The sequence below is a fragment of the Coregonus lavaretus genome, assembly GCF_964263955.1.
Source record: "Coregonus lavaretus genome assembly, chromosome: 5".
Lineage (NCBI taxonomy): Eukaryota > Metazoa > Chordata > Actinopteri > Salmoniformes > Salmonidae > Coregonus > Coregonus lavaretus.
In genome coordinates, this window is record NC_139992.1 from 23,177,987 (window position 1) to 23,202,805 (window position 24,819).

The 24,819-nt window shown below is 43.6% G+C and overlaps 1 pseudogene across 1 annotated transcript; it reads left to right on the forward strand.

The window, feature by feature from the left end:
- Nucleotides 1–3,291: 3,291 nt before the first annotated feature.
- On the forward strand, nt 3,292–23,191 carry LOC311129196 (major histocompatibility complex class I-related gene protein-like; annotated as a pseudogene). The gene is made up of 2 exons: nt 3,292–3,883; nt 23,114–23,191. The product of its transcript is annotated as a major histocompatibility complex class I-related gene protein-like (transcript).
- Nucleotides 23,192–24,819: the final 1,628 nt, after the last annotated feature.

Consider the following 24,819-nt stretch of genomic DNA (forward strand, 5'->3'; position numbering starts at 1 on the left):
ATTCCGTCTCTCACAGTTGAAGTGTACCTATGATACAAATTACAGACCTCTACATGCTTTGTAAGTAGGAAAACCTGCAGAATCTGCAGTGTATCAAATACTTGTCCTCCCCACTGTATATGCCTCACCATCGAACTCCCTATCACAATCGCAGGAATGATCCAGCCTCTGCCGTGTCTCGAAACAGATTACGAGGCCAGACCCACAGAACTCAACTGAGAAGAGGGCTGTTGAGACGCTGGCTGCGTGCAGGCCACAATCCCCAAAGGGACAGAACTCTGATCCAGAGAGCACAGTCCAACGGAGGGGGGCCGTGGTGGTCCAGGCTGTGCCCAGGCAGTTGATTGACTATGACAGGGAGAGGTAGCTGGAGGGTCATCCACAGCCATGGAGGGAACACCCAAGCCCCTGGCAGAGGACAGCTGGTACAGGGGCTCAAAGCGATTTGAAAGTCTTAAGGCTAAACAAGAATACACACGAGAAATGCACAATTTCAATTATTTACACGAGACACGAAAAAGGCTACAATATCTACTTGCTACATTTACAGTTAAGTCATTTAGCAGACGCTCTTATCCAGAGCGACTTACAGTTAGTGAGTGCATACATTCTTTTTTATACTGGCCCACTGTGGGAATCGAACCCACAACCCTGGCGTTGCAAACGCCATGCTCTACTGAGCTACATCCCTGCCGGACATTCCCTCCCCTACCCTGGACGACGCTGGGCCAATTGTGCGCCGCCCCGTTACTTGTCGATGAGACTTTGCATGGAGAAATGTGCCTTGATGGATGACGTCAAAGCTTGCGACAGGATGTGTAGTTCTGTATGATAGCCACATAAGCGGCTAATTAGCATTTCATTTTTGGGGGTAATTACAGGTGAATATATCGATAAAACTTACCTTGTCCGAGAGAGATTTGCACGGTTATCAACACGTCACAGACCTTATATGAAACAGCTCTAAAATCTCAGACAGAAAAATGAATGGTGAAAAAACAATTGGAAACATTTCCGGATTTTACCACTAGGTTTTATGTCTATTATGGCTCGTACTGTGGTACTCAATAGGACAGACACTTCAAAACCTTATTTCTTATGATTTATCTTATGATCTTTTTTTGCCATTTATGAATGTGTTATTCAATGTGTTTATATTGGCTATGGTAGACTCCTGAGTGGCGCAGTGGTCTAAGGCACTGCATCGCAGTGCTAACTGTGCCACTAGAGATCCAGGTTCGAATCCAGGCTCTGTTGCGACCGGGAGACTCATGGGCGGCGCACAATTGACCCAGCGTCGTCTAGGGTAGGGGGGGAATGGCTGGCAGGGATGTAGCTCAGTTGATAGAGCATGACGTTTGCAACGCCAGGGTTGTGGGTTTGATTCCCACGGGGGGCCAGTATAAAAAAAATATGTAATCACTAACTGTAAGTCGCTCTGGATAAGAGCGTCTGCTAAATGACTTAAATGTAGTGAAGGCCAAATTCTATATTTTATCAAATCATTTGTAAATATATTTTTATATACTTAAAGGGGTCCTAAAGTTAAAAATCAAATAGCTAAATGATTCATGACCATCTTAAAACAATTCCATATGTTATCTTAGCAGCGATTTGTTTTTAGTATTTATGCTGTTTGTATAAATAAAATAAAAACCAAATATATATATATTTTTTTGTATGTTCTCTTTTTCATCATTTAGCACATGCTCTTATCCAGAGCAACTTACATTATTAATTTTTTTTCTTTTCCCGTGGGAATCGAACCCACAACCCTGGCATTGCAAACGCCATGCTCCAGCTACATCCCTGCCAGCCATTCCCTCCCCTACCCTGGACGACTCTGAGCCAATTGTGCACCACCCCAAGGGTCTCCCGGTCGCAGCCGGCTACGACAGAGCCTGGATTCGAACCAGGATCTCTAGTGGCACAGCTACCACTGCGATGCAGTGCTTTAGACCACTGCGCCACTTTGGAGGCCAATTTTTTTACATTGTAGAATAATAGTGAAGACATCAAAACTATGAAATAACACATATAGAATCATGCATTAGAGTCCAAATTTGAGATTTTTGGTTCCAACCGCCGTGTCTTTGTGAGACGCGGTGTGGGTGAACAGATGATCTCCGCATGTGTAGTTCCCACCATAAAGCATAGAGGAGGAGGTGTTATGGTGTGAGGGCGCTTTGCTGGTGAAACTGTCTGTGATTTATTTAGAATTTAAGGCACACTTAACCAGCATGGCCACCACAGCATTCTGCAGCGATACGCCATCCCATCTGGTTTGGGCTTAGTGGGACTATCATTTGTTTTTCAGCAGGATAATGACCCAACACACCTCCAGGCCCCGTGTAGCTCAGTTGGTAGAGCATGGCGTTTGCAACGCCAGGGTTGTGGGTTCGATTCCCACGGGGGCCGGTATGAAAAATGTATGCACTCACTAACTGTAAGTCGCTCTGGATAAGAGCGTCTGCAAAATGTAAATGTAGGGCTATTTTACCAAGAAGGAAAGTGATAGAGTGCTGCATCAGATGACCTGGCCTCCACAATCCCCCGACCTCAACTCAATTGAGATGGTTTTGGATGAGTCGGACGACAGAGTGAAGGAAAAGCAGCCAACAAGTGCTAAGCATATGTGGGAACTCCTTCAAGACTGTTGGAAAAGCATTCCAGGTGAAGCTGGTTGAGAGAATGCCAACAGTGTGCAAAGCTGTCATCAAGGCAAAGGGTGGCTATTTGAAGAATCTCACATTTAAAATATATTCTGATTTGTTTAACACTTTTTGGGTTACTACATGATTCCATATGTGTTATTTCATAGTTTTGATGTCTTCACTATTATTCTACAATGTTGAATATAGTAAAAATAAAGAAAAACTCTTGAATGAGTAGGTGTGTCCAAACCTTTTACTGGTACTTTACATAAATCCGAAGATAAGTGTGAGAACTAGGTGGTGTTTAGTACACACCCTATCACATCTTCTGACCAAAAAGACAGGAAGCTTTTCAAACATAACCATTGTGAAATTAAGAAACTCACTTACAGTATATGGTTCTTACCCCCTTTCAGGTTCAGGATCACATTCTCTGTGGGTTTTTGCAACTTACATCATAGGAGATACGCCTTTCCCTGAGTTTACTGCTGTGTTGATGCTGGATGATATCCACATTTGTTACTATGACTCCAACAATTATCAGCTTGTCCACACAGGACACTATGCCCCAGACAAAACAGAGGATAACATAGCTCAGGACTATGCTCACTATGTGCACAGAGACATGCTAAACACTATGAAAGAGGGATCGTCTGACCTCAAACGTCACTTTACTTTCACAGAAGGTGTTCATGTTCAGCAGAGAATGGCTTGCTGTGAGATGTTGGATAATGGTGAACCGTCCCTTCTCTTGTTCAGCGACACATTCAATGGGATTGTTGTAGATGGATTAACTACAACATGACACATTATACATACTATACTGGAGAGCAACAGTTACCATGGGATGAGAGAGTTGTATTATGTAAAAATGCTATTTCAAAATATTTACCTTCCTCTTTGCATAGGCACATTGAAGATATATTTCTGGAAGGGCCCGTGTGAGCTGTTTAGCCTTTGGTTTCTATCCCCGACACATCAACCTGACCCTGCTGTGAGACAGACAGCCAATAGCGGAACAGGAGCTGACTGGGGGGCAGCTGCTGCCCAATGGAGACAAGATGTACCAGCTGAGGAAGAGTCTGGAGATCAGTTCAAGGGAACTGAGAGAGCGACACAACTACACCTGCACTGCCTCCCACCTCAGTCTGGACAACAAGCTGGATGTCAGCTGGGTACCTGATCTAGGAAGCGACAGAGTCGGCCTATCCTCCCTTTCAGCACCACTGGCACCAATTTTTTTTATTTTATTTCACCTTTATTTAACCAGGTAAGCCAGTTGAGAACAAGTTCTCATTTACAACTGCGACCTGGCCAAGATAAAGCAAAGCAGTGCGATAAAAACAACAACACAGAGTTACATATGGGGTAAAAAAAACATAAGGTCATAAAATACAACAGAAAATATATATACAGTGTGTGCAAATGTAGCAAGTTATGGAGGTAAGGCAATAAATAGGCTATAGTGCAAATAATTACAATTAGTATTAACACTGGAATGCTAGATGTGCAAGAGATTATGTGCAAATAGAGATACTGGGGTGCAAAAGAGCAAAATAAATAACAATATAGAGATGAGGTAGTTGGGTGGGCTAATATCAGATGGGCTGTGTACATGTGCAGTGATCGGTAAGGTGCTCTGACAACTGATGCTTAAAGTTAGTGAGGGAGATAAGAGTCTCCAGCTTCAGAGATTTTTGCAATTCGTTCCAGTCATTGGCAGCAGAGAACTGGAAGGAATGGCGGCCAAAGTAGGTGTTGGCTTTGGGAATGACCAGTGAGATATACCTGCTGGAGCGCAGACTACGGGTGGGTGCTGCTATGGTGACCAATGAGCTAAGATAAGGCGGGGATTTGCCTAGCAATGGTGGTGTTTAGTCTGTTTTGTATTTTAATTTGCATCAGGAGGAGATGTGCTGCTGGCTCAGAGACATTGTCACTGCTTTCTAACGTTGATGAAGCTGTGGAGAAAATCCGCCTATCAGAAGATTCAGAGAAATAAAATATATTTTTAATGAGTGTTTGTTCTAAGTGAGCTGACAGAGAGGTTTGTGAGTGTGTGTGCACACACAAAAGCTAACAGAAACCCACTACTGACACCTGACAACTGAATGCACACCTGGGTTGGTCCACAAAATGAGTCCCTTTGCGTCTCTTTGATATTTTAAGTATTGAAATTTGAATTTTAAAAGCCTGTTATATTAAATGAAGCACCCTTTAATATAGACCACATGGACATTTTTAACCCCAACATTTCTCCAAGTTTTCACTATCATTGTAAAGCCCTGGTTATTTTGTTGCTTTGACAAAGTGATCTCTGTTTTTTCATGTGATTTTAAGGTAAATAATTAGATTTTAAGGTTACATAAAACCTGTCCCTCATTTTAAGGTCAACCCTGTTACATGAACTAAACTCTCATTTTAATATGGTGAAACTATTCCTTTTTAAATAATTTGTTAAAAAGAAACATTGAACATCTAATAGTCAAATTACAGTGTAAAAACAGGTGAGCTGGTTCTACTCTTTTTGGCCATTTTCTTGTGTTTTGTGGTGGGAAACAAGCCTGTTACTTTATTTGGCACTTAAAGTGGCAATCAGCAGTTGCTATATGAATTTTTGGACGTATAAATTAATGATATGTATTGATTCTTGAAGAATGTAACGTATGCCTCATGAGCTTAGTTCAACTGTTATACCCCATCAGAACCCAAAATATAAGCTTGTTTTACTCCAATGTTTGTAAACAAATAAACTTTTTAACAAACACTATATAGCCTCAAAACATGCTTAAAACTATAATGTTGATATCATGGATGATCAGTCCTTGCATCCATAGCGCTGTCTATGACTTTGAGAGTGGTTACATTTCTCCAGCCTCATCCCTCAGCTTTTTACCAAATCAGGGGTGGGGCAACCGCATTGTTATTGTTTCTACTGCTGATTGCCACTTTAATAGGCACTTAATATAGTCATGTGCTTCATGACAGAATGTTAAAATTAGGTGAAATTAAATGTTTTCTTTCACCAAGTTACACTATATCTTTATTTTGTTGACTTATCAAAGCAAAATGCTTTTTAGATTATCACATCATTATTTTTCATTTCTCTAATCACTATTTTTATTACCATTATTGTTATTGTTGCTGCTGATGATGTCATTATCTGTCTCACTTTGCTTTACCAACAGCGGTCTTGCCATTCATCCTAACAGATCGGTGTGTGTGTTTGATTGTGTTTGTGCGTGTGTTCAGTGTGCAGACACAGATAGGTGTGAGTTAATGACTGAGGTGATCAGAGAGGGAGGAGAGAGGGAGGGAGTGAGAGAGAGAGAGAGAGAGGGGGAGGGAGGGAGGGAGGATAGAGAGAGGAGAGGAGGATAAGGAGAACAAGAGGCTCATCAGGACAGCAGGTGGGAGAGAGATAATTAGCCCACATCTCTTTCTGAGAGGACAATCTGAGGAACGAGGTGTTTAGAAGCAGAGGGTAGCAATGGTATCACACGCACAAACGCGCATGAACACATGCACACACACATACACACACACAAGCAACAATGGTATTGTCAACAGCACTCTTCTCTCTGATTATGGTGACCTGTCTGGGCTGGTGATGATGATGATGATGATGATGATGATGATGACTACTGTTTTAATTACACGTTTTGGACATGGTGGGCAGAGACCATGCTGTAATTTTCTCTAGAATAAAAGGCATTGATTGGGAGATATCTACTCTGATTGCATTGTATTAAAGTTTAGATTATAAGGCTAAAACATTTTCAGGGCAGGACAGAAATTATATAAACTCATTTTAAATCACTAAGGATGGTTTGGATAAATATTCAATATTTTTAGAATTCCTTCACTTGATGGGAACTTTACATTTTTATAAGTTCGTAAGAGTTTGAAATTCTTCGAGAAAAATACTGAATAATTGAGTGGTATGAAAACAGGACAGAAACAGGACATGGCTGGTCTTTTGGTATTTGGTATTTTATTAGGATCCCCACTAGCTTTTGCGAAAGCTACTCTTCCTGGGGTCCACACAGAACACGAAACATGACATATTACAGAACATTAATAGACAAGAACAGCTCGAGGACAGAACTACATACATTTAAAAATGGCACACATAGCCTACATATCAATACATACACAAAATATCTAGGTCAAATAGGGGAGAGGCGTTGTGCCGTGAGGTGTTTCTTTATCTGTTTTTTTAAACAGGTTTTCTGTTCATTTGATAGTCACTCTGTTTACTCCTCGGAGTCTCTGTGATGGTGTCACCGAAGCACAACTGTTCTGCCTCCTTCTCTATGAAGTATACACTAGTTCACTCCCCCTCATGGATTTAAAAGCACTTGATTTATGTACTTCATCTACCAATCCAATGCTTTAAAATTCTTAAGTGGGAGGGAATGACTTCAGAGAGAAGGGGGGAGAATCAGAGTGTCTACGCCTCAGTGGCCTTTAGTAAACCCAGAGAACTCCGGATCCCAGCAGCCCTCAGATCCCTATCAGCCTATCAGCCAATCAGCCGGCTGCGTCCTGCTTCCTAATCACAGCAGATGTGATAAGTGAATTATCCCTCTGCTCTGATCTCTATCTGATAACACTGCAGTTCCCTCTCTCCAGGGCACAACTCAACTCAGCTGAACCGCTACTGTTGAACATTTACTGTTTACCGTTTACCCTACTGCACTCTGCTCCTCTCATCTCTGGATCCCATCACTAACAGCCCAGTTAAAGAGGAGGAAAGGGAGATCAGAACATCTGTGACCACAGAGTCAAATGGTTGTTATGAGGTATAATAGGAGCCAGCCGGGACAGTGCTGTCGTGCTGCAGAGGAATGTACATATAACAAATAACGATAGGATCTCTGTTGGTAGGCCTAGACAACTGAACACAGCACAATATTAGACATTTGCCCCCCATAAGGAAAAGGGGTAGTAGTAACTCCTAAAAGTATGTAAAACCTGAATAAAACATTAAAACAAATAAACATGAAAATGTAAAGCACAATAAAAAATAGATATTTTATAGTGCCAATGAGAGGCCAACGGAGATAGAGTCTAGCAGCAGTATAAGAGGCAGTCACAGAGCCTAAAGGGAAAAGGGTGCCAGTTAGTCCAATGACTACAGACGTACTTTTAAACACTGACCTGCTTAGAGGGCCACCAGTCAAAGCAGGCCTAATTGAAACTTAGTGTGTGTAAGACCGTTCATTAATTGATTAAAGAAACCCCCCAATACAGAGGTAGATGATAAGAGATATCAGGTAGGTGTTACCGTGGTGATTAACCATCCCTAGAGGAGGCTTTGTAAAACACTGGACACATTAACCTTACTATTGATGTCAGCCAATGTTCACTTTCAACTGGGTGAGAGGATGGGAAGAAAAGAAGAGAGGAGAAAGTGTAGCGCCGGAGGGTGAACTTGAAGGAGATTAGTCTAATTTGCAGCAAAAAGCAGAGGGAGAGAGAGGGGGGTTTATCAGGCTCTTGAAAGGGAACTTTAAACAAGCTGAGATATGGGGCAGAATTAAGGCCTTATTAATTGCATAGGCGTATTAAAAAGACCTGCGATAGTGACCTCCTCTAATATGAGGGATGCAGGAGGGAGAAAACGATGTGTTCATCTTCTCAGCAGCGCTTAGATACATGTCAAGAGTATATATCACCTCAATTAACCAGGCTGAGAGGCTGTCAGGCAAACTGCTGTCAGGCTAACTGCTGCTGCTGATGGACTGGGGATGGAGATGAGGTGGTGTGCGTGTGTTTGTGTGTGTGTGTGTGTGGTGCTTATCTACTGAATGCTCTCCATCATTGCTCCACACACACGCACACACACACACACACACACACACACACACACACACACACACACACACACACACACACACACACACACACACACACACACACACACACACACACGCACACACACACACACACACACACACACACACACACACACACAGCCCCAGCTTCTATTCAGCAGCAGCAGCAGCAGCAGATTACCAGTCAGGCAGGTCAGTCCACAGCGGGAGAAACACATTGCTGTCTTGAAGAGGCGGCTTTAATCTCCCTCTCCCCTCACCTTCCTTCTCTTCTGCCTCTCTCTCTCTCTCTCTCTCTCTCTCTCTCTCTCTCTCTCTCTCTCTCTCTCTCTCTCTCTCTCTCTCTCTCTCTCTCTCTCTCTCTCTCTCTCTCTCTCTCTCTCTCTCTCTCTCTCTCTCTCTCTCTCTCTCTCTCTCTCTCTCTCTCTCTCTCTGTCTCTCTGTCTCTCTGTCTTCTCTCTCTGTCTCTTCATCTCTCTGCCTTTGATCAGAGACCAAAACAGATCAGGGTGTTACAGACCCAGTCACCTGTCATCACTGTGGTCTATACTCCATGCTGCTGTGGCAGCACTTATACCATATATCCATTAGGAGTGGTTCTAATCATCTAACTCTCCAGTAGAATAACAGTAGTTGTCATAGCAAGGCGTCTGTCAGCTACAGCTTTATACCAATCTCTAGGCTCAGAGAGCCTGGCACCACAACATAATCTATCCCTGACTGAACCCAATGTGACTCGGCTAAAATCTCACAAGAGGCAGCAGTGTATTGTGTTATTCTAACAATAAAAGAATACATAGTCAAGAGCCTGAATTGAGCTGTTTGATAAAGAGTAAATTGCTCCAAAGTTGTGCTCCTCAGCTACATATCGTAACGCCTAACTGCAGATGTCCCATTGCTGTCCAATATAATCACCAGCTTCAAGTTGGGGCTCGCTTAAAATACCACCGTATTCTACACTACTAGTATTACGGGAGGAATGATGAGAATGTGTTTTTAAGGTCCAGATGGTTACAATCCAGGCCGTGTTAACTAAACTAGACTCTCAGTGATTAAGTGGGATGATAAGTTGCTTCTCGTTAGAGAGAGTATCATTAGTGTGTTAATTAAAGCAGTAGCCAGGGTCTGTGTCTGTGACCGTCCGCCATCATCGGTTCAGAACCCATTCACCCAGGGGGCCTGACTCTCTCTCCATCTCTCTCTCTCGCTCTCTCTCTCTCTCTCTCTCGCTCTCTCTCTCTCTCTCTCTCTTTCTTTCGCTCTCTCTCTCTCTCTCGCTCTCTCTCTCTCTCTCCCGCCATCTCTCTCTCTCCTCCATTTCTCTCTCTCCATCTCTCTCTCTCCATCTCACTCTCTCTCTCTCCATCTCTCTCTCCATCTCACTCTCTCTCTCTCCATCTCTCTCTCTCTCTCTCTCTCTCTCTCTCTCTCTCTCTGCTCTCTCTCTCTCTCTCTCTCTTTCTTTCGCTCTCTCTCTCTCTCTCGCTCTCTCTCTCTCTCTCTCCCGCCATCTCTCTCTCTCCTCCATTTCTCTCTCTCCATCTCTCTCCCTCCATCTCTCTCTCTCTCCCTCCATCTCTCTCTCTCTCTCTCTCTCTCTCTCTCTCTCTCTCTCTCTCTCTCTCTCTCTCTCTCTCTCTCTCTCTCTCTCTCTCTCTCTCTCTCTCTCCATCTCTCTCTCTCTCATTCTGATACAAGGTTCACATGTTTGCCACATGAGTATCTTTTTTCACTCGTTGGGGTACAGCGCGCACACACGGACACACCACACACACACACACACACACACACACATACAGACAGATGGCAGGCCCCCTGATTGGAACCAATGTCACCCTGTGGGGTCAAGTGTCTAGAGCCTTGTGCTGTGCTGTGCAGGGAGAAGATGTGGTTCTACACAACCCTGCCAAGCTCATACACCACACACATATGCTCATTATTAGGAATGGAAAATGGAAGGGCATTGTCATATTTCTAGCACAGCGCAGCACTTACTACACTGTGTAATATTCATATGAGCATATTCTCAGCGTTATACAATGTGTACCCATTGCCCAGTTCATAGTGCTTTGTCCCGAAGGCAAACCAAGGAAAAATGTCATTTCTCCTCTTCTAAATCGCTCGGAGGAACCCAATTTATGTGCCTTTGTAGCCAGCACAAAAAGACGTTAATACAATCGACAGGCAGAGGGAAGAGGGCCTAGTTTTGGGGAGTGAGTGGAATAATAAAACATAGGCTGTGTCTGTAACGGTACCCTATTCCCTATATAGTGCACTACTGACCAGAGCCCCATGTGCCCTTTGCCCTTACAATGGAGACGTTCGCTGTCTGCCAGCCAAGCCACAGCCCGGCTAAAACATAGCCAATGGAGACGAGTCTATACTCATGGCTTCAATGGGCTGTGTCTAGTCGGTCTTTTTATAATTAGAATGAATGCTTGTGAAAGAGTAGACATCCTGATTGGGGTTAAAAATGTGCATCCTGCTTTCTGACCTTTCTCCATTCCTCTCACGCCCTCTCTCTCTGCCATCTCTCTCTCCACTGTCTTAACCAGCACTCAGAAAACATCAGACTCCTGACAGCGCCTTTATTAAATACATCTAGTGCTAAATGAAATGCCATCAATCCCTCTAAATTGCAGGCCCTGTATAAAATGTCAATCACTGTCCTTGAGGACTTGATGTTGACGGCCATTTTGACTACCCCTCACTTTGATAATGTCCTGAGATTTACAGCACCTCCAAGGACAGTTGACTTTATATCACCGTCTGATTTAAAGACTCGACAAATAAAGACTCTGCCTGGCCCGCCAGGATGCATTTATATAGCAGCCATTTCACAACAATCTTGGCAGGAGAGCCTTTCACTCAATCACTACAGCCAAACTCACCTTGGCTCTGTCTCTGCTGGTACACTCTTCCTCATAACGTGTCTCCTCCATTGACTTCTCATTTCTTCAGTATTGGTGGTTTCTGACACCTGTTAAATGTCATTCCTCAACTTTCCTCTCGATTATTCTCTGGAGAGAACAACAAAAAAACATTCCATTAACTGATTAGAACCTGTGAAGGGATGGAGGGAGTGAGGTGAGGAAGAGTACATAGCGCTCCTCCACTGACTATACATGTTACATTACATTTAGGCCTACACATTCCATTGTTCTAATTACTGGTAACTGTGGTAAAGGCCAGCTAGCACCATGCAACATTGTTTTGTTTGGTTGGTTAAAGTTAAACACACTGGGACCATACTTTCCAATATAAGCAACCATTTAAATTTAAACAGGTTCTCCGGCACACAATGTGTATCAGCCAATTAAAATCGTCGATTTAATTGTAGCTGGTCCCATCAGATAACATGGCACAGATTATATCCCAGCACAAATTCATTATGAGCCTATCAAAGGTCTTAGACTTTATATCCACTAATCAATAGCATTTCTTATAATAGTTCAACCTTGGTCACTAGAGGGATATTTTAAACCTACAAATTCAAGGTTTACTTTTGTTCCGTTGGTCTGTAACGAAATGATGTGTGCCAATATTACATGATGCATCATTGACTAGGCTACTAGCTGCTACTAATGTTAGACAACATTTTCACGTTTTCGCACACATGACAAAATCCCACGTTTCATTATCTGTTTCACACACATCCATGTGCTTTTATGGAAAAAATATAAATGAGGTCCTTACAACATGTATGTTTATCATACATCGTAAAAAAAACTAAGAGCCTTATGGATTTGTCAAATAGCAGTCATGTAAGCTATCATTGTCATCATCCCTTCTAGGTGGTACACACTGCTAAAGCAGTTGATTTGAACTTCATAGTGTACTTTAATGGTGGGTTTGAGTCCCTCTCGCATCAAGCTTTTTGTTGAGGAAAAAACTGTTCACTGCCGGTCCTTGATGCTTGATTCAAAATGCATGTGAGGAAGTGGATGATTATAATAATGCATAGCCTATAAAACGTTGTAGGCCTGCATGTAAGTGTAGCTTCATAAGAATATACTAATGACAGCCATCCCACTGGGCACACCACGTCATTTCAACGTGGAAATGTGGGTAATATTTGGTTTATCAATGAGATTTCAACCTTTATTCACCCTCTCAAAAAGACAGCCAGAAATTTGTTGAATTCCCAATGTGTTATCACTATGCTTTCAACCATCTAAAAGCACAACTAAGTTCAAATGGGAGTACAATGTCAGATATTTGTATTTGTATTTGTATTTATTATGGATCCCCATCCTGGGGTCCAGCAAAATTAAGGCAGTTATACAATTGCCACATATATATACAATTGTACTGAAACTGAATGTGTTATCACTGTGCTTCATCCAATAGCACAAACAAAAGTCATGGATTGCAGTTGAGGTTACGTTAAAAGTTAATTGTGCAAGTGATCAATGCTGTACAAGATTCTGCACAGATTATTATAACAATTGTAAAGATCTCCATAAACCTGTGACCATTGCATGCTATCTTGAACATGCATGCTTTCTATTATTACATAAGAAGAATGGAAGCTAACCTCAAAATGTGGCCATGGATGTGCTACTCATTTTAAGGTTGAATAAATACTGTTCCATTAGTTTACTGTATTACAAAAGTGATGTTGAATTGTGTTAGGTTGTCAACGGAACCAAATATCAACATTTGAAGGAGATATCTTTTGTGCCACTGACTTAGTCTGGCTTTAATTCCAGTTTGTTGATGAATTAATAATTGATATGGATTCACGTCTCCATCTCAACCAATAATCAAAGTGAATTAAAGACAGACTAAATCAGCGGCAGAGTTGGAATTATCCAAGCAGAAGATACATATCCTTCAAATGTTGATATTTGGTTGCGTTGACAACCAAACACAATACAATATCCATTTTGTCTGCAAATTAATAGTTGATATGTTGGATTGATGTCTCCATCTCAACCCAATATTTTTTTGTTAAAGAATAGGAGACGTGAATTCAACATATTAATGATTAACTTGAAAATTACATTTGAAATCAATCAAAACCCTAGGCCTATATCTATTGTCTATTTTTAGTTGAACCAACATTTGATTACTTTTTTCAAATCCAATGTATTTCCATGTAGATTCCACATCACAATATATTGACAAATTACATTCTTACAAGTGCCTTCCTACATTAAGACTGTTGATTTGAGTCCTGTGGATACTGCCTTCTGTAGGATGATAACAAAAGTACGAACTACAATCCTACTGTACACTTTGTAATGCTGATCCTCCTCGAGTCAAATAGTGACAAAGCAAATAATTGTCAAAATGCATATAAAACATTGTAGGCCTACATTTATGTGTACATGCTCGTATAATGTAGCCTATGATTATCAAACAATAACAGTGTGTTGTGTGCAAGGCTGAAGAAAGAGGCAGCTCCTTATTAAATTCATTCATAATCTTCATTTTCAAGCTGTTGGCTGTAGGTGTCCCTTTTCAACACACTAATAAAAAGCATGAGCTGGCGCACACCCAAAAACTTTAGTAGAGATGCTGACTAACGGCGAGTAAACAGTAGGCAATAAAAATAAATAGAGTTGCACACTCTATATACAAGCTCCCAGTAATGTATTGGGTAAACCACCAACGTTTCGTAACACAATACATGTAAATCTCCATCTCAAAAGAGGGGGGGGGGGAACTTGTGAGATTTGAACCCTTGCCACAATCTGCAACATTTACTTGGAATAGGCACTTTCCACAGAGAGCAATTTGACCAGTCAGTCAAATACACGTGATAGTTGCTTTGATGATCAGAACGTGCTGTTGGACTAAGGACTCTTCCATGAACAAGTGTTGGAACACGTCCAACCACATCTACGATTTGAATTGGATGATGCAGAACTTGTGCCAGGATATAATCAGTGCCACCTGCTGAGGTTACCATAGGGCTAACGTGTGCCATGTTATCTGACGGGAAGAGCTACAATTTAGCGTTCTGTTACGTGCAAGTAAATCAACCATTTTAATTGGTTGATACACATTTTGTGCCGGAGAACCTGTTTAAATTTAAATGGTTGCAAGAGCCTGATCAACTCTTGATATGTAGAACTGTTTAAAATACATTTGTTTACATTGTCTTACATTGGCATTAACTTGCATCTTGTCTTTATTGTTAGAGTTTCTTGCTAAGTGGAAAGCTGCATATACCGTGTGCGTTCCACAGAGAATGTGCGTGCCTGATTGAGCGCGTTTTGACTGTGCAGGCGCTGATCTATACTTGGAGAGGGGTGGTATTTTGGGGGTTTCAATTATTTTGCCATTGATAAAACTTTTATGCTCAGCATTTCTATATTGAATAAATCATCTAAACGTGAAGATGATTAAAAATCCATTATATTCTGTGAAAATATTAATGTAAAAAATGTTTTGCCTAATCATGTGACTTACTTACCTGCCTTTGGTATCTTCCAGGTATGGGTGGCGCTATCTTGCAAGTTAACTCAGATTGATATAGGGCAGTGTGGCTGCCTAGTAGCCCACAGAAGTCTCACTATCTGGTGAAGTAGCAGCAGGTAGCCTTGTGGTTAAGACTGTTGGGCTAGTAACTGAAAGGTCACTGTTTGAATCCCCGAGCCAACTAGGTGGAACATCTGTCGATGTGCCCTTGAGCAAGGCACTTAACCTCATTGCTTCTGTAAATTGCTCTGGATAAGACTGTCTGCTAAATGACCCCAAAAATAGTTTCTGGGCTTATTGTACTGCAGAGTTATTGTTGTCATCATTTAAAGCAGTAGTATACTTAACTTTGCTTTCGTGCTTTCATAAAAAAAAATTTTTGGGTACAATTCATGCAAGATGATAGAGAGAGAGAGAGAGAGAGAGAGAGAGAGAGAGAGAGAGAGAGAGAGAGAGAGAGAGAGAGAGAGAGAGAGGAGAGAGAGAGAGAGAGAGAGAGAGAGAGAGAGAGAGAGAGAGCAAGAGGGAACCTGATACTCTACTAATCGTGTTTGATTGATGGACGTCATTCCAGACAGTTTTCTGTGATTAGGCCAGTTCAGTGAGTTATCCAAACACCGCAAGCTGTTTGACTTGCTGTTATGGTGTAAAGTAATGGACAGGGAGAACATTAAGATGGATGACCCTCCCTTTGGAAAAGGCCACGCAATCCAAGTTTTATCACAGATCTAGAGAGCATTGTGAGCCAATGACATATCCATGACTTTAATAGAGTCTATTCCACTAATATGTTGACCATGCATTGATGTGAATGGGAGATTTGCGGGAAATGTGCTTCTCAAGTTAGACTGGGCCCTATATGACTATACAGCTGTCCACCCACTACCGTAGGTAACATGGTTTCCATTACAACCACAATGTTTGACAAAAACAACAGCAATGGGATTAAGTGAGTCAACTCAGCTAAGAGGAAGCAAACAAAATATTTGAAATCCAATTGGTACTGATATTATCACAGTCATCATCTCTGTCATTACCGCTGTGTTTTCCTCCAATGAAATCTACTCTCATTTTCCTCCCCATTAGCTGTGCATTATCATCTAGTCTACAGAGGCTAGGCCAACATGTGTGCTGCTCTCACTCCGATCTCCTCCTGAATACACAGAATTAATTCAGGAGAACAGCAGCAAAGTTGCAATTTCCTGTAATTTAGCAGGAAGGGGGTAGCTGCTGGGCATTCAGCGGGGAGGAGGGAGAATTCTCCCTCCCACTGTTCCCCTTTCCTCCGCTCCTCCTCCCTCTTTCTTCTCTTCTGAACTGTAGACAAATTGGCACTTCTAACCCTGACACAATGGACTCGGATGACAAACTGTGAGATTGATTCTGATTCTGTTTGTCACTCAGACCCAAATAATGACAAAGAAATTCCTCTCAACTCCTATAGCATGGGTATAGCTTATTGCTTAAATGCAGCCCTGCTATACTGCAGCAGACTCAATTGACAGTATGGTACATCACGTCTGGTTTCAATGAATGGATGATTATTTTTTACATGCACACTCCATAACACAGAATGTGTCTGTTTTTGAAAAACAGTACTAGCAGAGCTGAGTGCTGGCTGGGAAGTATTCTAAAAGAGCCATAGCAGCACATTCAGAGAACAGTTCAAACTCACAACTAACATTTATCACTGTTTAAATATTTGGGGCTTACACTGGATGCTCCTACAGGCCCTGGTGCGTGTATTTTCCTCTCAGCATCCAAAGGGCAGGAGTGATGTTGTGAATAAAGATAAAGAATGAGTTTAAAGAGGCTAAAACAGAGCCAAACCATGCATCTTCCCTCATAGAGAGCCGCTGCACCACAAAGACACACAGGTGAATTATTGATGTCCTACATTTGTATTGAAGAGGTATCATCTGAGGAATCTGCTGGCTTTTCTCTGCTAGCTGAAACACTGTTGTCAGCACACCTAGTTTAGGCCAGAAGTGCTTACTACTGCTGCATATACCCACACAGCTCTCTGTGTCTCACTGCTTCTACACACACACACACACACAACTCGCTGTGTCTCAGATGGCCACATGTCTGTTCATCACAAATACCTCTCCATTACAGTAACAGAGTTACTGAACAGAGACAACCTCATCATGAGTCTAACTCCACAAGGACCCGGCTGAGTTATACGTTTCTCTCCTAGTGAACACAAAGAGGGTTGTGTGTGAGTGTGTGTGTGTGTGTGTGTGTGTGTGTGTGTGTGTGTGTGTGTGTGTGTGTGTGTGTGTGTGTGTGTGTGTGTGTGTACGTGTGCGTGTGCGTGTGCGAAAGAGAGAGAGAGACGCGAGCTAGAGGAATAGATCTGCTCACACATCTCTGCTGCTTACAGCTCTGTTCCTCTCTGCTCAGCCTGATATCAGAGACATAACATAGTAAACATAAATCTGGACACTCAAATTAGTATGATATGTTAAGTTTGGTATGGTTACATAAGACAGAAGGTTACTTAAGGCGAAAAACTAAAAGAGGGTGGTTGGTCAGGGTGGATGGGTAGGCATATAACGCAAACATCAAGCAACCCAAAGGTTGTGTGTTCGAATCTCATCACAGACAATTTTAGCTAACTAGGAACTTTTCAACTACTTACTACTTTTTAGCTACTTTGCAACTACTTAGCATGTTAGCTAACCCTTCCCATAGTCTAACCCTAACCTTAAGCCTTTAACCTAACTCCTAATCTTAACCCTAACCTTAACCACTAACCCCTAGCCTAGCTAATGTTAGCCAGCTAACTAACATTAACGTTAGCCACCTAGCCAACTAATTGGAATTCGTGACATATCACACGTTTTGCAAATTCTGAATATATTGTACTTTTTCAAATTCATCACATATTGCATGTTTAGCAAATTTGTAACATATCATACAAATTGTAATTCGTAACATATCATACAAAATGGATGATGGACATCCACAAATTAATACATACCATACGAAATGTAACATATCATACTAAATGTAGTGTCTCGGATTTACGTACAGAATAATACGAAATGCTCTGACACCAGGTTGCGGTGCTCCTCTCAGCTTGCGGTGCCAACTGGCTTATACAATGACATATTGACAGACGCTCCATGGAGGCATGTGGCTCCCTCGCTGGTTGCTGGGGGGAGAGATCTTTTTTTTGGGGGGGGGGGGTCCTCTGGGGAAATAGGGTTCTGGTGGAGGAGATGAGGATGATGAGGATGAATTGGAACATTCCTGGATGTCAGCAGCAGCATGTAGATATCTAGCCAGAGGAGAGGGGAGGAGAAATGTAGACTATTAGACTACTGCGATGAACTGCTGGGGTGTGAGTGAACAGGGCAGCTATTGATTTCCTTTCCTCTCTCTAACTGGTGTTACCAGGCCCTGTGGGCAGCAGTCTGGCCTCCAACACCATCGCACAGCAGAAGACTAGGGGGAACACAACTCATTTCTCACAAACCAGCCACGGGGCCAGCTATCAATCAATATGACCTTCTACAAGATCACAGATCCTCCCTTCTAACTGCCTACATCCCCCAGCATCCCCCAGAATGCCCTCTGTCTTTTACTACCCACAGAGCTCAGACAATCTGAGCTCATTGTCTGGTCTTTTAGAAAGGTACTGGAGAGTGACAGATACAGTATGAAAACCCTTGAATAGATAATCAAGTGTAATAGAGGTGGTTCAGTGGTGAGTAACCTTGCCTGAGACCTGAAGAGATGCATTGTCCCCCAACAGTCTTGTGGTAAGCAGGAAAATTGTGTCTAAGACATCGCCCCCACATCCATTCACTATGGCATTCATCCAGTTTGTTGAGTCACTATAGGTGACATGCCGAAAAACAACCCTTGAAAATAAAAATTAAAAATTAAAAAATAGCACTGTTCTCTTGGGAAATCTAGAATGGAACATTTACATTTTTCCATCCAAGCTCTGTTCTCTAATTGGCTTACAGTGCGTGGGTTGTGTTGTGTGAGGAAGTCGGTCAGGCTGCAAGGGATTTGAGCAGAAAGCACTGACCCCTGAGGTGTTGCCACCTGGAGGCCTGTTAGGGTACAGCTGCAACATGAATCACTCCTGCAGACTCGTTTTCCCAGAAAGCCCCCGGCTGTGAGGTGACAGAGTGAGAGGGAGAGGAGCAGCAGCTGGGTGGGAGGTGAGACTTTCACTGCTCCTCTGGTAGGACATATACAGTGAGTGAGTTCAACTGGTAGGTTCAGTAGAACAGGGCCGGGGCGGTAGTTGAACAGTCCAGCAGTTGACGATACAGTTGTAAAAGTAGCAAGGCAAGGCAGCTGTAGATGAATGGTAGCTACCCCCACACACTCTCACAGGAACTTCCATCCTACTTATGCATCATAACATTTAGCTGAGTTATTTGTTAAAACTTCCAGAGTTTTCCATTTGTGCTAATCTCTTCTCCACTCAGCAGGAGAGAGCTGATGCCATAGAGGTCTGAAAGAGAGAAGGAGAGAAAGAGAGAAAGCTAAAACATTTCTGATGGCTTTACATTCAAATCAAATCAAAGTTTATTGGTCGCATACACAGTTTAGCAGATGTAGCTGTCACGATCGTTGTAAGAACCGGACCAAGGCGCAGCATGATAGGCGTACATCTTTTAATGAGTACTTACACAATCAACAAAACGATACGTGAAGTCTAAAGGTTCACCAACACAAACCTATACAGAACAAGATCCCACAATAAACTAGTGCCAACCGGCTGCCTAAGTATGGTTCCCAATCAGAGACAACGAGAATCAGCTGCCTCTGATTGGGAACCACCCTGGCCAACATAGAAAACACGAACTAGAACGAAACATAGAAAATACAACATAGACACTACACACCCTGGCTCAACATTAAAGAGTCCCCAGAGCCAGGGCGTGACAGTACCCCCCCCCCCCCCCAAAGGCGCGGACTGCGATCGCGCCAACCAAACTCAAGAGGGTAGGGGCCGGGTGGGCATTCCGCCTTGGAGGCGGATCCGGCTCCGGGCGTGACCACCACTCTCTCGCTACCCCCCCGTAGCTCCCCTGGTCTGGCCCCGCTGGCCGGAGCTGGACTGGACACCGGTGGAGCGGATTGCTCAGGCTCCGATGTGGAGCAGCACGGGCTGTGCCGGACTGACGACACGCACCACTGGCTTGGTGCGGGGAGCAGGAACGGGCCGGACCGGGCTGACGACGCGCACCCCTGGCTTGGTGCGGGGAGCAGGAACGGGCCAGACCGGGCTGACGACGCGCACCACTGGCTTGGTGCGGGGAGCAGGAACGGACCGGGCTGACGACGCGCACCACTGGCTTGGTGCGGGGAGCAGGAACGGGCCGGACCGGGCTGACGACGCGCACCACTGGCTTGGTGCGGGGAGCAGGAACGGGCCGGACCGGGCTGGCGACGCGCACCACTGGCTTGGTGCGGGGAGCAGGAACGGGCCGGACCGGGCTGGCGACGCGCACCACTGGCTTGGTGCGGGGAGCAGGTACGGGCCGGACCGGGCTGGCGACGCGCACCACAGGCTTGGTGCGGGGAGCAGGAACAGGCCGGACCGGGCTGGCGACGCGCACCACAGGCTTGGTGCGGGGAGCAGGAACAGGCCGGACCGGGCTGGCGACGCGCACCACTGGCTTGGTGCGGGGAGCAGGAACAGGCCGGACCGGGCTGGCGACGTGCACCACTGGCTTGGTGCGGGCAGCAGGAACAGGCCGGACCGGGCTGGCGACGCGCACCACAGGCTTGGTGCGAGGGACAGGAACAGGCCGGACCGTACTGGGAACACACACCACTGGCCTTTTGCGGGGATCAGGAACGGGCCGGACCGGACTGGTAACACACCCCAGTACCTCTCGCCGTGCCTCTACACTCTCCTTCCCCCTCATGACCAATGGCCCCCGTAACCTGGTGGTCTCCTCTCCTAGTCCACAAACTCGCCCTGTAGCTGCCTCCAGCAGCCCCGTCGTCCATGCCGTGTGCCCCCCCAAAAAAAGTTATTGGGGTTGCCTCTCGCCTGTCCGACGACGGCACGGTTGGCGCCGAACCTCCTCTCTCGCCAGGGCCTTAACTTTTGCCCATGGCCCTTTACCCGCGAACATGTCCTCCCAAGACCACCATTCGCCCACCTGGGACATCGCCAACTTCTCCAGTTCCTTTCCCGGTGTCTGCTCCTGAACATGCTGCTTGGTCCTTCTTTGGTGGGATCTTCTGTCACGATCGTTGTAAGAACCGGACCAAGGCGCAGCGTGATAGGCGTACATCTTTTAATGAGTACTTACACAATCAACAAAACAACAAAACGATACGTGAAGTTTTAAGGTTCACCAACACAAACCTATACAGAACAAGGTCCCACAATAAACTAGTGCCAACCGGCTGCCTAAGTATGGTTCCCAATCAGAGACAACGAGAATCAGCTGCCTCTGATTGGGAACCACCCTGGCCAACATAGAAAACACGAACTAGAACGAAACATAGAAAATACAACATAGACACTACACACCCTGGCTCAACGTTAAAGAGTCCCCAGAGCCAGGGCGTGACAGTAGCGGGTGCAGTGAAATGCTTATGTTATTAGCTCCTAACAATGCAGTAAAATGTCAAACAGTACAAAATAATACAACATTTAAAAATCAAAAAGAATCCAATTAACAACCAAATAGCACTGTAACATTAATCCAAATGCAATCTATACATATACAGTATACACCGGATGATTTACACAAGATATACTAAGAATGATATGTACAACAGGAGATATATTAGAGTGAGCTTTGTCAAAAATCCAGCATATAAATAAATAAGCGGTGTGTATAAACAGTGTAACTAAAATGCAATATACAGTAGCAAAAAATATTAGAATGAGCTGTCAAGAATACAGTATTCAAATACGCAGTACAAAACCCCATGGGAAAATTGATAGAATTGCAGGAAATTAGCTTAAATAAATATATATGTATGTGAATGGTGTGTATAGACAGTACACTCTTCAAAAAAGGGTTCCAAAAGGGTTCTTCGGGTGTCCCCATAGGATAACATTTACATTTACATTTTAGTCATTTAGCAGACGCTCTTATCCAGAGCGACTTACAGTTAATGAATACATATTTTATATTTTTATATTTTTTTATACTGGCCCCCCGTGGGAATCGAACCCACAACCCTGGCGTTGCAAACGCCATGCTCTATCAACTGCGCTACATCCCTGCCGGCCATTCCCTCCCCTACCCTGGACGACGCTGGGCCAATTGTGCGCCACTTTTTTGTTCCAGGTAAAACCCTTTTTGATTACAGGTAGAACTCTTTTGGGTTCCATGTAGAAGCCTCTGTGGAAAGGGTTCTACATGGAACTCAAAAGGGTTCTACCTGGAACTTAAAAGGGTTCTTCAAAGGGTTCACCTATGAGGACAGCCGAAGAACCCTTTTAGGTTCTAGATAGCACCTTTTTTTCTAAGAGAGTATGGACAGTATGTGAGTAGAAAAGGTGTGTACAGCAGTAGTTACATAGGATATTGAATAACTCTCAAGGTAATATAGATGAAGCATGGGACCAGATCTGAGCCACCTTCTGGGTATCTGGAGGCTGGGCTACGGGCATAGGGACATAAGGTCATAGGGTCAGTACCTATCTTCACCCATCACACTGGCAGTCAACTTTCAGACAGAGGCGGGGAGCGGACATTGCTGTGCCTGGCATTCAAATGTCCAGGCACTGATGTCATAGTGTGTGTGTGTGTGTGTGTGTGTGTGTGTGTGTGTGTGTGTGTGTGTGTGTGTGTGTGTGTGTGTGTGCGTGCGCGTGCGCGTGCGTGTGCGTGTGTGTGTGTGTGTGTGTGTGTGTGTGTAAATCGGCGGCTGGGTTCCCTGGGAATTGAAATTAATGAGTGTACTCAGAAGCAAACAGCGAGCGAGGCAAGGGCAATTAATACAAACCGGCGAGCAGCGGGCTGAGGGCTGGAGGGAGAGGCTGGAGAGGCTGAGAAAGATGGGGATTAAGATGCAGCAGGGGCAGGCAGGCAGCTCTCAGCTGCAGATGTCCTGGAGGACGGTTGCTGGGAGGCTGGCACCAACACACATCCGCCAACCGGCCGCTCTGTTCGGGACAGCCAGCAGGCCCAACGCGAGCTGACAACCTCCTGGCAACGCTCTGATAACGTGATCATCTCTATTTAGAGTCAAGCTGAGAAAGCCGTCAGGGCACTGCGCCACGTGGTGAAGGTCTGGCTATCAAAGAGGAACACTGCAGTATGAAGGTTATAGTGTGATGGGGCTGTATGTTTATAGAACACTGCAATTGTTCTATAGGGCTGTGTTTGAAAAATGAAGTTTTTGCTCCCAGATATGTATTGTGGATTAACCAATTTTGAGCTGGCATTCAAGCAGTAGAAAATCTGAGTTACTGGTTCACTGTACTAGCCCCACCCACCCCAATTCAACCACTGTATAGGATGATGGAGAGCAGTGATTGTTTCCTGGTTTATTTTAAGCTCTTCTGATTGAAACGTCCTAGTTAGCTTAATGTATTAAGGTGCGTTTCTCCCTGTATTTTCCCCTTTTATAAATACACACAGTTATTTTCCTGTAGAAAGTGTTCTGGTTGTTGTTTGGGTTAATTTATGCTAAACTAGACTGTCACAGCAACGGGATCCTCTCACTATTTGCTTGTTTGTTTCCTGGGATCCTGTGCATTCCCCTATGGTCTAACCTTTCCCATGTTTATGTGAGCTAATTATGTGAGTGTAAAACTACACCGGGCCGAAGCACAGAGCACTGTCAGAAACTCTGATGTCTGCCTCTCTAGTCCACATCAATTTACCCTGAAACAGAAAGATTATGTCAGCTGTAAATATATGCATTTATTTAGCTGACATAAAGGGAAGAAAGGAAGAGAGAAGGTGACATCATATGTCAATCGATAGAGGCATTGCTCAGAATCTAGTTGACCATCACCCTAATCCCAATTTTTCCTCTACTCAACAATAGTTTGTCAAAGCTTGTATATGTTGGAAAAGCTCTGAATGACTAGCACTTCGGAGATGACAATCACATTGAAAAGACTTTGATTGAATTTACCTCTTAATGTGATTTGTCACTCAAGGTTGAGGAGAAATATTATTGCCTATTGATTGATTATAGTTCTACAACATAAATCCATTTTTTATTGTGTGTCCTCTGGAGCAGCCAATGCTGTCTCTGTCGCCTTCATGTGCATCCATAAATTACTGGCACTTCAATAACAAGTAAAATATGTGTTTTCAAAATATGTGTTTTCATACCTTTGAAAGGCAATAGTTTAGAACCATATTAATTTAATGGCAGACAATTCACGGTAAACTCTCAAATTTATGTTTTGTTCACGACCTAGGCTACAAGACACTGCCAGCTTACATAAAGTAGCCCAGGCTGTGCATAGGAATTTATTACTTTCCTCACGTAATCGCTTTAAAAGCATTTGATTTGGCTGAGGATCAAAATATCAATTATCCTTGATGTAGCATGCCTGCCCCCTTGTGGAATGTTGGGACTTTGTCACTCTGAAAGTCGAAAAGGGGAACAAAGATCGGTATCATTCTTTCAGTATGACATTACATCATTTCAAATATTAGGACATAATTATCCGGTATATAACGTTATACTATTTAATATATTATACCATCATGAAACAGTAACCCACATCAAAAACAGACACAGGATACTTTTTACAATATCTAAAGAATAAACTTGAGTTTTACGATACACCAGTAAACCATCAGTTTGGCAGAAAGTGTATGAGAAAGAATGATGGTTCCACCATACAGACTCTCACCATTTACTTGTTTTGATTCAACCTTTATTTCGACAAGAAGTCATGCTGAGACCAAGGTCTATTTTACAGATGA